Genomic DNA, 13,092 nt, shown 5'->3' on the forward strand with positions numbered 1-13,092 from the left:
GGCTGAAATATTTCGCGGGCCACTGCAGTGAATAGCAAGGAATAAGTTTACTGAGTGACATAAAGACATATGACATGATCTAGACCGTGAGCAAGCGTCACTAGAGTGAGACTAGTGACTTTTGGTCACTAGAGTGGCCAAAAGTGAAGTGAAAAGATCAGTGAGTGACCCAAAGAGCAGAGGAATACATCACTGTATTACCGATCGAATGACCTAGTGTATGTGAGTGACCAAAATGGTGATCTCGACTTCTAGAGTGCAGAGGCACCGGCTAAGAAAACATTGGGGGGGGGGGTGGCGAAAATCGTAATTCATCCCGTATAAACGGGACTCACACCCGTACCCAGCAGGAGAAAATGCTTCGTTGCATTAAATATTCATTAATTATTTCGGGTGTTGCTCAGCCCTCCCGCGAAATTCATTAGGAAGTGCCTCGGCCTCCAGGTTCCGGCGCATACTCTAGAATCTGTGCTACATGTAAATGATCAAGATCAGACCGGGACCTAGAAATTGAAGGGACCAGATTAATGATTGCCCAATGGAGAGACCTCAATTTCTAGGTCACGGCCATCATTATTTCCATTATGTAGATGATTTATATTATTTTTTAAGATTACGGTGACTATTCTACAGATTCTAGAATAGTCGCTGGAACCTGGGGGCTGAGGCCCTTCTTAATGAGCTATGGAAAGAGTGACCAAGAAAGTGTGTAAGAACTTGAGGGATCAAAATAGTGACTTGGAGGCACAGAGGCCGGAGTTTGAGCGGACTATGGCCCTGAGCGGAGAATTTAAAGAATGATTACCTCTCCTAGATCAGGGTTATTCAACGCTTGGCCGCTGGCCCCATATGGCCCTCGGAGCTTTTTGCAGTGGCCCGCCGACGAAAACGGCGAACTTACATAGTTAAAGGATTTATAGAAATACACGATTCATATTTGGTGAAAAAATAATTTCAGAATTTCAGTGAAATTCTTTTTTGATGAAGAAATAATTTCAGAATTAATATTCATATATTTCATGGAAAAATAATTTTCATAACAAATTAAAAATTATCCTATGTATTGAACTATCACGCATGAGAATTCATCTTATAATCAATCTTATAATTGATGCAGTTTTATATTCAATCTCAGAATAAATAGAAATCTCCGATAATAATATCATCGCCCTCTCCCTGTTTGATTCGGAACTCTGGGGGCCACATTTGGGCCCACCCGTTGAAACGCCAATATGTGAATCTAGATACTGTACCACAGTATGACTTGTTGGCCCTCGGGCTTCATGGAATATACAGTCGAATCCCGTTCTATCGAATGCCATTATAGCGAAAATCTCGTTTTAACGAATACTTTTCTAATCCTCCAGATAAGTTTATATTGGAAAAATGCAAAAACCTATTCCTTTATAACGAAATTTTGTTATAGCGAAATAATTTCTCCGGTCTCTTGGAGTTCGTGATAACGAGATTCGAGAGCTTGAAAATCCCTATACCTTTTAAGGGTATTTGGTAATACCACATGCAGGGCCACACTAATCAGATGCTGGGTCCAGTATGAAAATAATTTCGGGGCTCCTTAGCCCCTATTTTATATATTTGGGGGGGGGGAAGGAATCCGCATTCAAAAATTTATGCGTTATCACAGAATATACAAGAATGCTGAAAATTATCTACTCTTCAATGAAAAATCACAGAATTGATGAAAATTCAGAATTGAGGAGAGTTCAGAAAAGATGGAAGAGAAAAATCTCAGAATATTCCAGGGAAAGAGATAAATATCAGAATTGATGAGAGTTCATAATCGACGGAAGAGAAAAATCCCAGAATCCAGAGAGGGAGAAAAATCCCTGAATCGAGGGGGGGGAGGGGAGAAAAATCACAGACTGCGGGGAAAAGATAAATCCCAGAACTGATGAGAGTTCATAATTGACGGGAGAGAAAATTCAAGGATCGAGGGGGAGAAAAAAACCCAGAATCAAGGAGGAGGAAACATTCCCGAAACGAGGGGGAGAGATAAATCCCAGAATTGATGAGAGTTCAGAATCGCCGGGAGAGAGAAATCCCAGATTCGATGGGGGAAACAAATCCCAGAATCGAGTGGGGAGAAAAATCACAGAATCGAGGGGGGAGAAAAATCACAGAATCGAGGGAGAGAGATGAATCTTTGAATCCAGGGGGAGAAAAATCCCAGAATTGAGGGAGAGAGATAAATCTCAGAATTGAGGGAGAGAGATAAATCTCAGAATTGATGAGATTTCAGAATCGATGGGAGAGAAAAATCCCAGAATCGAGTGGGAAGAAAATTCCAAAATCGATGGGGAAGAGATAAATCCCAGATTTGATGAGATTTCAGAATCGATGGGGAAGAGACAAATCCCAGAATCGATGGGGAAGAGATAAATCCCAGAATCGATGGGGAAGAGGTAAATCCCAGAATCGAGGGGAGAATCGAAAGAGAAATTCCAGAATTGAAGACAGTTCAAAATCGACGGGAGAGAAAAATCCCAGAATCAAGGGTATAGATAAATCATAGAATCGATGGGTAGAGATAAATCGTAGAATCGATGGGTAGAGATAAATCCTAGAATCGATGGGTAGAGATAAATCGTAGAATCGATGGGTAGAGATAAATCCTAGAATCGATGGGTAGAGATAAATCGTAGAATCGATGGGTAGAGATAAATCCTAGAATCAAAGGGGGAATCCCAGAATCGAGTGGGGAGAAAAATCCCAGAATCGAGTGGGGAAAAAATCCCAGAATTGAGTGGGGAGAAAAATCCCAGAATCGAGGGGGAGATATAAATCCCAGAATTGATGAGATTTCAGAATCGACGAGAAAGAAAAATTCCCAGAGTCGAGGGGGGAGAAAAATCTCATAATGGAGGGTCAGAGACAAATCCCAGACTTGATGAGTTCAGAATCGACTGGAGAGAAAAATCCCAAAATCGAGGGTGAGAGATAAATCCCAGAATTGATGAGAATTCAGAATCGCCGGGAGAGAAAAACCCAGAACCGAGGGGGGGGGGGAAATCCCAGAATCGATGGTTGGTGGGAGAAATCCCAGAATCGATGGGAGGAGTGATAAATCCTAGAATCGAAGGGGGAATCCATGAATCGAAGGGGGAATCCATGAATCGAGTGGGGAGAAAAATCCCAGAATCGAGAGGGAGGTAAACTCCAGAATCGAGAGGGAGGTAAACTCCAGAATCGAGAGGGAGGTAAATCCCAGAATCGAGATAAATCCCAGAATCGAGGGTGATAGATAAATCTTGGAATCGAGGGGGGAGAAATCCTAGAATCTATGGGAGGAGAGATAAATCCCAGAATTGATCAGAGTTCAAAATCGACGATACAGAAAAATCCTAGAATCAAAGGGGGGAATCCCAGAATCGAGTGGGAAGAAAAATCCCAGAATCGAGAGGGAGGTAAATCCCAGAATCGAGGGAGAGAGATATATATGAGAGTTCAGAAACGAAGAGAGAGAAAAATCCCAGAATCGAGGGGGGGGGGAGAAATCCCAGAATTGATGAGAGTTCAGAAACGAAGGGAGAGAAAAATCCCAGAATCGAGAGGGAAGTAAATCCCAGAATCGAGAGGGAAGTAAATCCCAGAATCGAGGAGGAGAGATAAATCCCAGAATCGAGGGAGAGAGGTAAATCTCCGAATCGATGGGCAGAGATAAATCTCCGAATCGAGGGGCAGAGATAAATCCCAGAATCGAGAGGGAGACATAAATCCTAGAATCGAGGGGGGGGGAAATCCCATACTCGAGGGGGAGAGATAAATCCCAGAAATGGTGAGAGTTCAAAATCGACGGGAGAGAAAAATCCCAGAATCGATGCTGGAAATATCCCAGAATCGAGGGGGAGAGATAAATCCTAGAATCGAAGGTGGAGAGATAAATCCTAGAATCGAAGGTGGAGAGATAAATCCTAGAATCGAGAGGGAAGTAAATGTCAGAATTGATGAGGAGGGATAAATCCCAGAACTGATGAGATTTCTGAATCGACTGGAGAGAAAAATCTCAGAATCGAGGGTGAGACATAAATCTTGGAATCGAGGGGAGAAAAATCCCAGAATCCAGGGGCAGAGATAAATCCCAGAAATGATGAAAGTTCAGAAACGAAGGAAGAGAAAAATCCCAGAATCGAGGGGGGGGGGGGAGACATCCCAGAATCGAAGGAAGGAGAGATAAATCCCAGAATTGATCAGAGTTCAAAATCGACGATAGAGAAAAATCCTAGAATCGAGGGGGAGAGATAAATCCTAGAATCGAAGGGGGGAATCCCAGAATCGAGGGGGGGGGGGGAGAAATCCCAGAATTGATCAGAGTTCAAAATCGACGATACAAAAAAATCCTAGAATCGAAGGGGAAAGATAAATCCTAGAATCGAAGGGGAAAGATAAATCCTAGAATCGAAGGGGGAATCCCAGAATCGAGTGGGGAGAAAAACCCCAGAATCGAGAGGGAGGTAAGTCCCAGAATCGAGAGGGAGGTAAGTCCCAGAATCGAGGGGGAGAGATAAATCCCAGAATCGATGAGTTAAGAACCAACGGGAGAAAAAAATCTGAGAATCGAGGGGGAGAAAAATTCCAGAATCGAGGGAGAGAGGTAAATCTCCGAATCGAGGGGCAGAGATAAATCCCAGAATTGATGACAGTTCACAAACGAAGGGAGAGAAAAATCCCAGAATCGAGGGGAGGAGAGATATATCCCAGAATTCACGAGAGTTCAAAATCGACGGTAGAGAAAATTTCCTGAATCGAGAGGGGAAAAAAATCCCAGAATCGAGAGGGAGACATAAATCCTAGAATCGAGGGGGGGAAATCCCATAATCAAGCGAGGAGAAAAATCCCAGAATCGAGGGGGAGAGATAAATCCCAGAATTGGTTAGAGATCAGAATCGGCGGAAAAGAAAAATCCTAGAATCCAGGGGGAGAAAAATCCCAAACTCCAGGGGAAGAGATAAATCCCAGAAATGGTGAGAGTTCAAAATCGATTGGAGAGAAAAATCCCAGAATCGTTGCTGGAAATATCCCAGAATCGAGGGGGAGAGATAAATCCTAGAATCGAAGGTGGAGAGATAAATCCCAGAATCGAGAGGGGAGAAAAATCCCAGAATCGAGAGGGAAGTAAATGTCAGAATCGAGGGGGAGGGATAAATCCGAAAACTGATGAGATTTCAGAATCGACGAGAGAGAAAAATTCCCAGAGTCGAGGGGGGCAAAAAATCTCATAATGGAGGGTTAGAGATAAATCCCAGACTTGATGAGTTCAGAATCGACTGGAGAGAAAAATCCCAGAATCGAGGGTGAGAGATAAATCTTGGAATCGAGGGGAGAAAAATCCCAGGGGAAGAGATAAATCCCAGAATTGATGAGAGTTTAGAAACGAAGGAAGAGAAAAATCCCAGAATCGATCAGAGTTCAATATCGACGATAGAGAAAAATCCTAGAATCGAGGGCGAGAGATAAATCCCAAAATTAATTAGAGTTCAGAATCGACGGGAGAGAAAAATCCTAGAATCGGTGGTGGAAATATCCCAGAATCGAGGGAGAGAGATAAATCCTAGAATCGAAGGGGGAGAATCCCAAAATCGAGTGGGGAGAAAAATCCCAGAATCGAGAAGGAGGTAAATCCGAGAATCGAGGGGGAGAGATAAATCTCAGAATTGATGAGATTTCAGAATCGGGGGGGGGGGGGGAGAAAAATCCCATAATCAAGGGTTAGAGATAAACCCCAGACTTGATGAGAGTTCAGAATCGACGGGAGAGAAAAATCACAGAATAGGAGGGGGGGAGAAAAATCTCAGAATCGAGGGAGAGAGATGAATCCCAGTATTGATGAGATTTCAGAATCGACGAGAGAGATAAATCCCCGAATCGAGTGGGGAGAAAATCCCAGAATCGAGGGGAGAATTAAATTCCAGAATTGATGACAGTTTAGAATCGACGGTAGAGAAAAATCCCAGAATCGAGTGGGAAAAAAAATCCCAGAACTGAGGGGAAGAGATAAATCGCAGATTTGATGAGAGTTCAGAATCGATGGGTGAAAAAATCCCAGAATGAAGGTTAGAGAAAAATCCCAAAATCTAGGGGAATAGATAAATCCTAGAATTGAAGAGATTTCAGAATCGCCGGGAGAGAAAAATCCGAGAATCGAGTGGGGTGAAAATCCCAGAATCGAGGGGAGAGGTAAATCCCAGAATTGATTAGATTTCAGAATCGACGGGACAGAAAAATCCCAGAATCGAGAGGGAATAAAATCCCAGAATTGAGAGGGGAGAAAATCCCAGAATCGAGAGGGGAGTTAACTTCGAGAATTGATGACAGTTAAAAATCGACGGAGAGAAAAATCCCAGAATCGATTGTGGAAATATCCCAGAATCGAAGGGGGGAATCCCAGAATCGAGTGGAGAGAAAAATCCCAGAATCGAAGGGGGGAATCCCAGAATCGAGTGGAGAGAAAAATCCCAGAATCGAGGGTGGAAATATCCCAGAATCGAAGGGGGGAATCCCAGAATCGAGTGGAGAGAAAAATCCCATAATCGAGTGGGGAGAAAAATTCTAGAATCGAGGAGGGAGGAAAATCCCGGAATCGAGGGGGGAGAGGTAAATCCCTGAATTGGCGAGAGTTCAGAATCGAGGGGAGTGAAAAATCCCAGAATCTGTGAAAGGTCGGAAGTGCGGAGAGAAAAAATAAGGAAGCATTTTCGCTATAATACAACAAAAGCACTTTATCAGTGAGAAATATAGAATACAGAGAAAGGAAAAAATTACCAAGAAGACACAGATGGCCCTTACTAGTCCAATTATGCATGATTATTTGCAAAAGGTCAGATATTTCTAATTTTTGGATATGTTGTAAGGGCCCCAGCGACGCCATCTATATGAGAAGGCCTCCGCGCGGAGCTCGTGACTTCACTGAAGGTCATCTCCTTATTCATTGGATATAACAGCCCGCAGTCAAGAGCCATCTTTACCCATTCTTGAAGTATATCCAATGGCTATAGGTGAGATGACCGTCTTCAGGGACGTCACGAGCTTCGCACGGAGGCCTTCTGCTATAGATGATGGTGGCGCCAAAGCCACTGGTAAAAAAAATCAGCTTGCAGAAACGAAAGCCCTGTGCACGTTGAGATTGGAAAAAGTTATATTGGAAAAACGTCGAAATTTTTGGACTTTCGCAGTTTTTGCTCAATATCTCTGTTCCTATACATTGGGGAGCAAAAGTGTTAGTTATGATTTGTAGAAGATAAAATTTGCTACAACTCTTGCATTCATGATTTGTTTCTACGGGCGATATTTATTGAACCACAGAACAGTGAAAGTGCTATAAGTTTTGCGAAATTACGAAACACACGCACATATTGCAGAAATATTTACGCATAACTTTATTGAGCATTAGTGGTTAAATACTATTGATTTATTACACATTAATTAAAAATTAATAAATTTTCAAAGTAAACACAAAATTGAAAAGTAGGTAAGTACAATTACAATCAAATATTAAATGTTATTACGTAATAATATGGTAATCGCCTTTTCTCAAAAAGTTAAAAAATTTGCACTACAATCTCACTTCACAAAAATTTTGATTTATTGCAGTTATGTAACTTAGTTCACTTTTTGAAGGTCCCTGTAATGAATGATTCTCGTCTTCGCTCATTACTTTTACTGTAATGCGAGTGAGTGGAGAATTGGTGACAAGCCCCACAATTTGCTCAAGAACATGTCGTTGTCTTGCAAAATAGGAGTAGGAGTGTTTTGTCATGACTGGCCACTACAGAAAGTGGAAAGACCTGAACACTTTAAGCTTTCTTTTAGACAGGTGCAAGCCTCTCGGCTCTGTTTCTTGCAGCGACATGATATAAATTTCAGTAAGGATTGAGGTGCAGGATCCTCATTGAGTTCAGGCGAGCCCTGGATCTGTGAGCATCCAACCCCAGTCTGTAGATTGTCTTTCAAACCCATACCACTCCTGGATTGTGTGGTATGTTCGGAAGGAATAGTATCTGTGTGGCAGCGTCTTGTGTCGGTGGCAGTCGGGCAAGACTTAATTTGCTAGTCTTTGCAGCAGCCTTGATGAAATGTAGGTAACGGAGGTGATCCAAATTTTGTGTGTACATGTTCCCCATACAAAGTGCCGAGATACTTCTCTCCTACGTTGGCTATCTCCTCAGCATTTTTTTTTTTCATTTCATTCCGTGCACCGCCCAGGCTCTATCGACCATTGTCAATTTTAGCCATTGCCCGGATGAGGGGCTGGGCGTATCTCCTCAGCAGAGGAGTGTTGTTGTAAGAACACTGAAACTGATTCTTTTAGCGGAGGATTCTTTTCAGAATAGTGCAGCATTTGATTTTGCCTTGGCCAAATGTGATGTCACTTCCACTGACGGCATGCAGGAAAAGGACAAAACCTGGTGGGCAGCTTGATGAATCATACATAAAGGAGCAACTGTAATACATTAAACCAGCAGACTCATCCCTTCCTCTCTTGTGTAGGTACATATTGTTCACATCAGGAGCCAAACCACTGAGAAGCATTAACAGGTCAGTAGTGATGATGACTTGTTTATAGGCTAATGCCTTAGAAAGTGCTATCTTCCTAATGTCGACATCTGCATCTTTGCGTAACAATGCACAGTGGATCGACGCATACGTTCTGCACTCAGTATTTCTTTGAGCTGCATCCTCTGGATAACTGTCAAAATAAACGGTCGCGTTGCCACCAAATTGTTTTTGTACATACGTGACATACCTTGTAATGAATGAGCCGACAGAGTCATTGTGATGCCAGACTAGTTTGTGCAACAGATACCGTCCATCAACCACGACAAATGTATTTGTGCCAAATGTCACATTGTTGGAGACTGTAGTTAAAGTTGAGTACAAGGAGGATTTTGTTCCCTTTTGCATCCCTTCTTCGGAGAACAAAGACATCGGGACAGTGCCGTCTTCACGCATGGGCCCACCCGAGCACGGCCCGTGGGCTTCAACAGAAGAGAGGGTCTCACAAAAATTAGATCTAGTTTGAAATTTTCTAGAATTTACCAGGTAGGGCCTCAACCCCACCGTCACCGCAGTGGTGGTCGGCTGAAGTTGGTTTCCTGTGGTTCCCAACTTCGAGTCGCAAATGCGAGCCGATCTCCCCATTAAAAAGTCTCGCCACAGAGAGCAACAGGCCTACAACGATTAATTATTCAATCATTACACTTCACTCATAGTTAGAAAAAACTGGTGGAAGATGGCAGCACTACACATAACAAGCATTACACAGAAACAAACTTCACATCAGGTTTCACTACACGTACACGCACATTCCCGCATGCACCAATTCGTTAGAGGTTCCGCAAGGGAATATGGACGAGGTGCATGTCTGGGTTTAGTAGTAGTAGTAGGTAGGGCCTCAAAAAAAACACTTGGCCCGGGGGGGGGGGCCTATGATGCTTTTAAGACGGCCCTGCATCGGGAAGTGTTCAAGCTCATATTTTAAGTACTCCTCCAACTCCTCGTCAGACTGTTTAATGATGCATACTGTTTGGAAAAGTGTCAGCGGATTGATTTCTATTCTCTTGTGGGCAACTTTTACAGTGCTCGTGACGGATGACCACTTTGTCCTTCCTTACGTTTAAATCTCACTTTTCCAAAGATGTTGCCAACGATAATTCTTGAAAAATCCCTTGTATACTAGATTGTTGAGTTATGTGGCAGTTTATCTGTTCACATCCGACAACTCCTTTGTTGATGGAAATTATTTTGTCCGTCTTGGGTAACAGATGATGATGTGCAAACCAGTTTGTCAGTTTAATAATTCGGAAAGGCTTTATATATCCACTTGCTGCACAATTGTGGAAGAATTGAGCCCGCAAAAACTCTCAATTCCATCGCAAATATACTTCAAAAAATGCATTGCCATAGTCCACCGTGCATGTACACTATCTGTGATCCCACCGCCCATGAGTCAGTCCACCATAAATTTTCATGGATTTCATTAGGGTTTCTTGGATAGTCATATTGCGGACAATGATATATGCAGAGAGGCACCACAAATACCTGTTGAAAGGCACCTACCATTGTGGTGGTCGAGTGGTTATAGTGACGGACTCGCGATGCGAGGATCCGGGTTCGAACCCCACAGTGCAGGTCGGCTGAAGTTGGTTTTCTGTGGTTCCCAACTTCAAGGCGCGAATGCGAGCCGATCTCCCCGTTAAAAAGTCTCGCCACAGAGAGCAACAGGCCTACAACGTTACAAATATTCAATCATTACACTTCACTCACAATTTGAAGTATAGATGGCAGCACTGAAATATCATACACAACACTAGCTACACACTCAGACTGTTAGGTGCACTCACTTTGTTCCAGACTCTACCACGAAGCTGGACTGGAAGAGATCTCGGCAACGGGATAAGTCCGGTGGCAGAGACCCTGGCGTTCATTCATGTGGGCAAAATGGCTGATGGAACACACATGGTATTGACACATAAACAAGCCCTCATCTCATCTGACATTCCTTTCGTCGAACCGAATTCCAGGTCTATTATGTTATTTTTATTTTTTACAATATCAGCATTTGACTATCATTTGTATGTACCGAATAATGATAGGAAGTATAGTACAATAAATGCGTAATTAATTTGTTTAAAGTAGTTCTTGTGAAACCGAGCGTTATAGCAACTTTTTTCCGGATTTTGAAAAAATTATAGCACTTTCACTACTCTGTAGTTCCATAACTATAGCTTGTAGAAAAAAATGAGTACTAAAATTTGTATCAAATTTTATCTTGTACAATATCATAATTTACACTTTTGCTCTCTAATGCATAGAAATTGAAATATGAAGCAAAAGCTGAAAAAAGTCCGCAAATTTTCACGTTTTTTTCAATATAACTAGGCTTGCACAAGGCTTTCGTTTCTGTAAACTTGGTTTTTTATTAGTTTTGGCATAAGGTATTTTGAGGTATGCGCTCAAGAATGATATGGAAAACAACAGTGTCACTCTAACAGTTACGGTTACGGTGAGAAAATTTCGAAAATATCAAATAGCAACACCAAGTTTTTTGTATTGGAATGCGATCTCCATACTGAAAAACACTAAATAGCGTTGGAATGGCACCTGTAGCACGAAAATCCCCGAAGCTAGGCTAGGAAAAAGTAAAAAGGACTTTGCCGTGCACCAGAGCATTAATGTTCGTTTCATTCGTCACACCGTTTCTTCGGCTGAGATCCCAGCCTGATTAGTCCTCCACAAGGTCATGTGGAAAATTTGTGAAACACAATAAAATGCTTTATTTTATGCTGCTTCTCTGTCCTTATTGGTTGTCCTCACTTTTAGCCTATCTACCGCCGGTGATTTTCATGCTACAGTTGCCGTTCGAACGCTATTTAGGGTTTTTCACAATGGAGATCACATTCCAATACAAAAAACTTGGTGTTGCCATTTGATATTTTCGAAATTTTCTCACTGCAACCGTAACTGTTAGAGTGACACTGTTGTTTTCCATATCATTCTTGAGCGCATACATCAAAATACCTTATGCCAAAATTTCATTCAGTTTCTGTGAATGGTATGATAGTTAGGGGCTCATATGTCGGGATAGTTTTTTTATAATCACCCTGTATATATATATATATTAATTAATACAACATGTATATGCAGATAAGAAAAAGATACCTGAACACAGTACGAATTAATAAGTCATGGTGGCCGCAGGCATGTGATGATAATATTCCGATAGTAGAAAAAATGTGGAAACTTTTCATTTTTACATTGTGTAGGTCCATATGTAGTAAAAAGGGAGAAAAAAAAAGCTATAGGAGGAAAATTTGACCTAAAAAAGTTTTTTTGTTTAAGCTAATAATGAAGCCTCAATAGTTAAGGCTTCGTTAACACTCAAACGACCGCTCACGATATTTCTCGTGTTTCAATGCTGAGACGTAAAAAGACTGGCAACGAGATTTCTCGATTTTTAATTTCCTATATGTATTTGTTTTTCATTTCCGAACGAGAAAATCATGGGTCTTAGAGTGAGCCTACAGAAATAATATGCGGTCATTTGAGTGTTAATAGCGGAACGAAAACGACCTAAAAAACCTTCGAATGCAGATAAAGTAGCATTTATAACCTGATAGAGAGCGAAAAATGAAAATTCGTTTTTGTAACGAGAAGTCCGTTATAACTAAAACTTTTCCTCGTGAATATGAACTGTCGTTAGCAAAGCCGGATTAACCCATATGAAGGCCCTAAGCACTAGAGTGATTTTGCTGCTCCCTTCCCCCTACTTTTAACCATAACGTACGCCCCCTCCCTAATAGAAATGGATTTGTTTATAATTTTCCTAGCATAAGTATGCAAATTGTTAAGGAGGTATTTTTAGGTGATGCGGGGGGGGGGGTGGTTCAGAAGAATCATTTTTTCTGAGGCCTGTGTGTGTGATGCCACGACTGGGGTGATTCGAGTGCCGGGAAGACTTCATAACAATTTGATCTGGTTAAAGTTGTGGAGAGAATGAGTATGCAAATTGTGTGGTAGACAGGTATATAGATAGGTGGGGCCTCAGGAATTTTTTTTATAACTGGAATGGGGCGATGATGCTGTTGAGACGGCTCCGGGCTTACTTTATTGAAAAAAAAAACCAATCTCAATCGAAAAACAGCATTTAAACGAGTTCTTGTTCGAAATTAACTTAGTTTCTCTGCTTTTGTGTCAACCTTAAGCCTCACCTAGAAACGAAAATTTACCGTCACTTGGGGTGTGTACCTACATAATCATTTTATTATATTTATGTGTATCTTCTGGCACACCCCCCGCCCCGTAATAAACTAGACGCCCTTGCTGGTCCAGTGCCCGGGAAACAGACCTTCCCCTGCTCTCTTTTACTTGCGGCCCTGTGTGGCCAACCTTTCGATGAAAATCTTTTTTCATCTGTACAATATCAAGTGCTCTCAAAATTTTAGGATTTCCTACTGGACGGTTGATGCTGGGGCGGAGTGGGGAGGGGTAACAATTTAAACCCCAGCGCGACCCAACCCGCAAGGGTAAAAGGCTTATATCCCTGGAGGGACAGAGCCTGGGTCGTGACTGGTTTGT

This window comes from Pholcus phalangioides, unplaced genomic scaffold, assembly GCF_987345545.1.
Source record: "Pholcus phalangioides strain wild (caught in Gottingen) unplaced genomic scaffold, Ppha-v1.0 ptg000015l_1, whole genome shotgun sequence".
Classification (NCBI taxonomy): Eukaryota; Metazoa; Arthropoda; class Arachnida; order Araneae; family Pholcidae; genus Pholcus; species Pholcus phalangioides.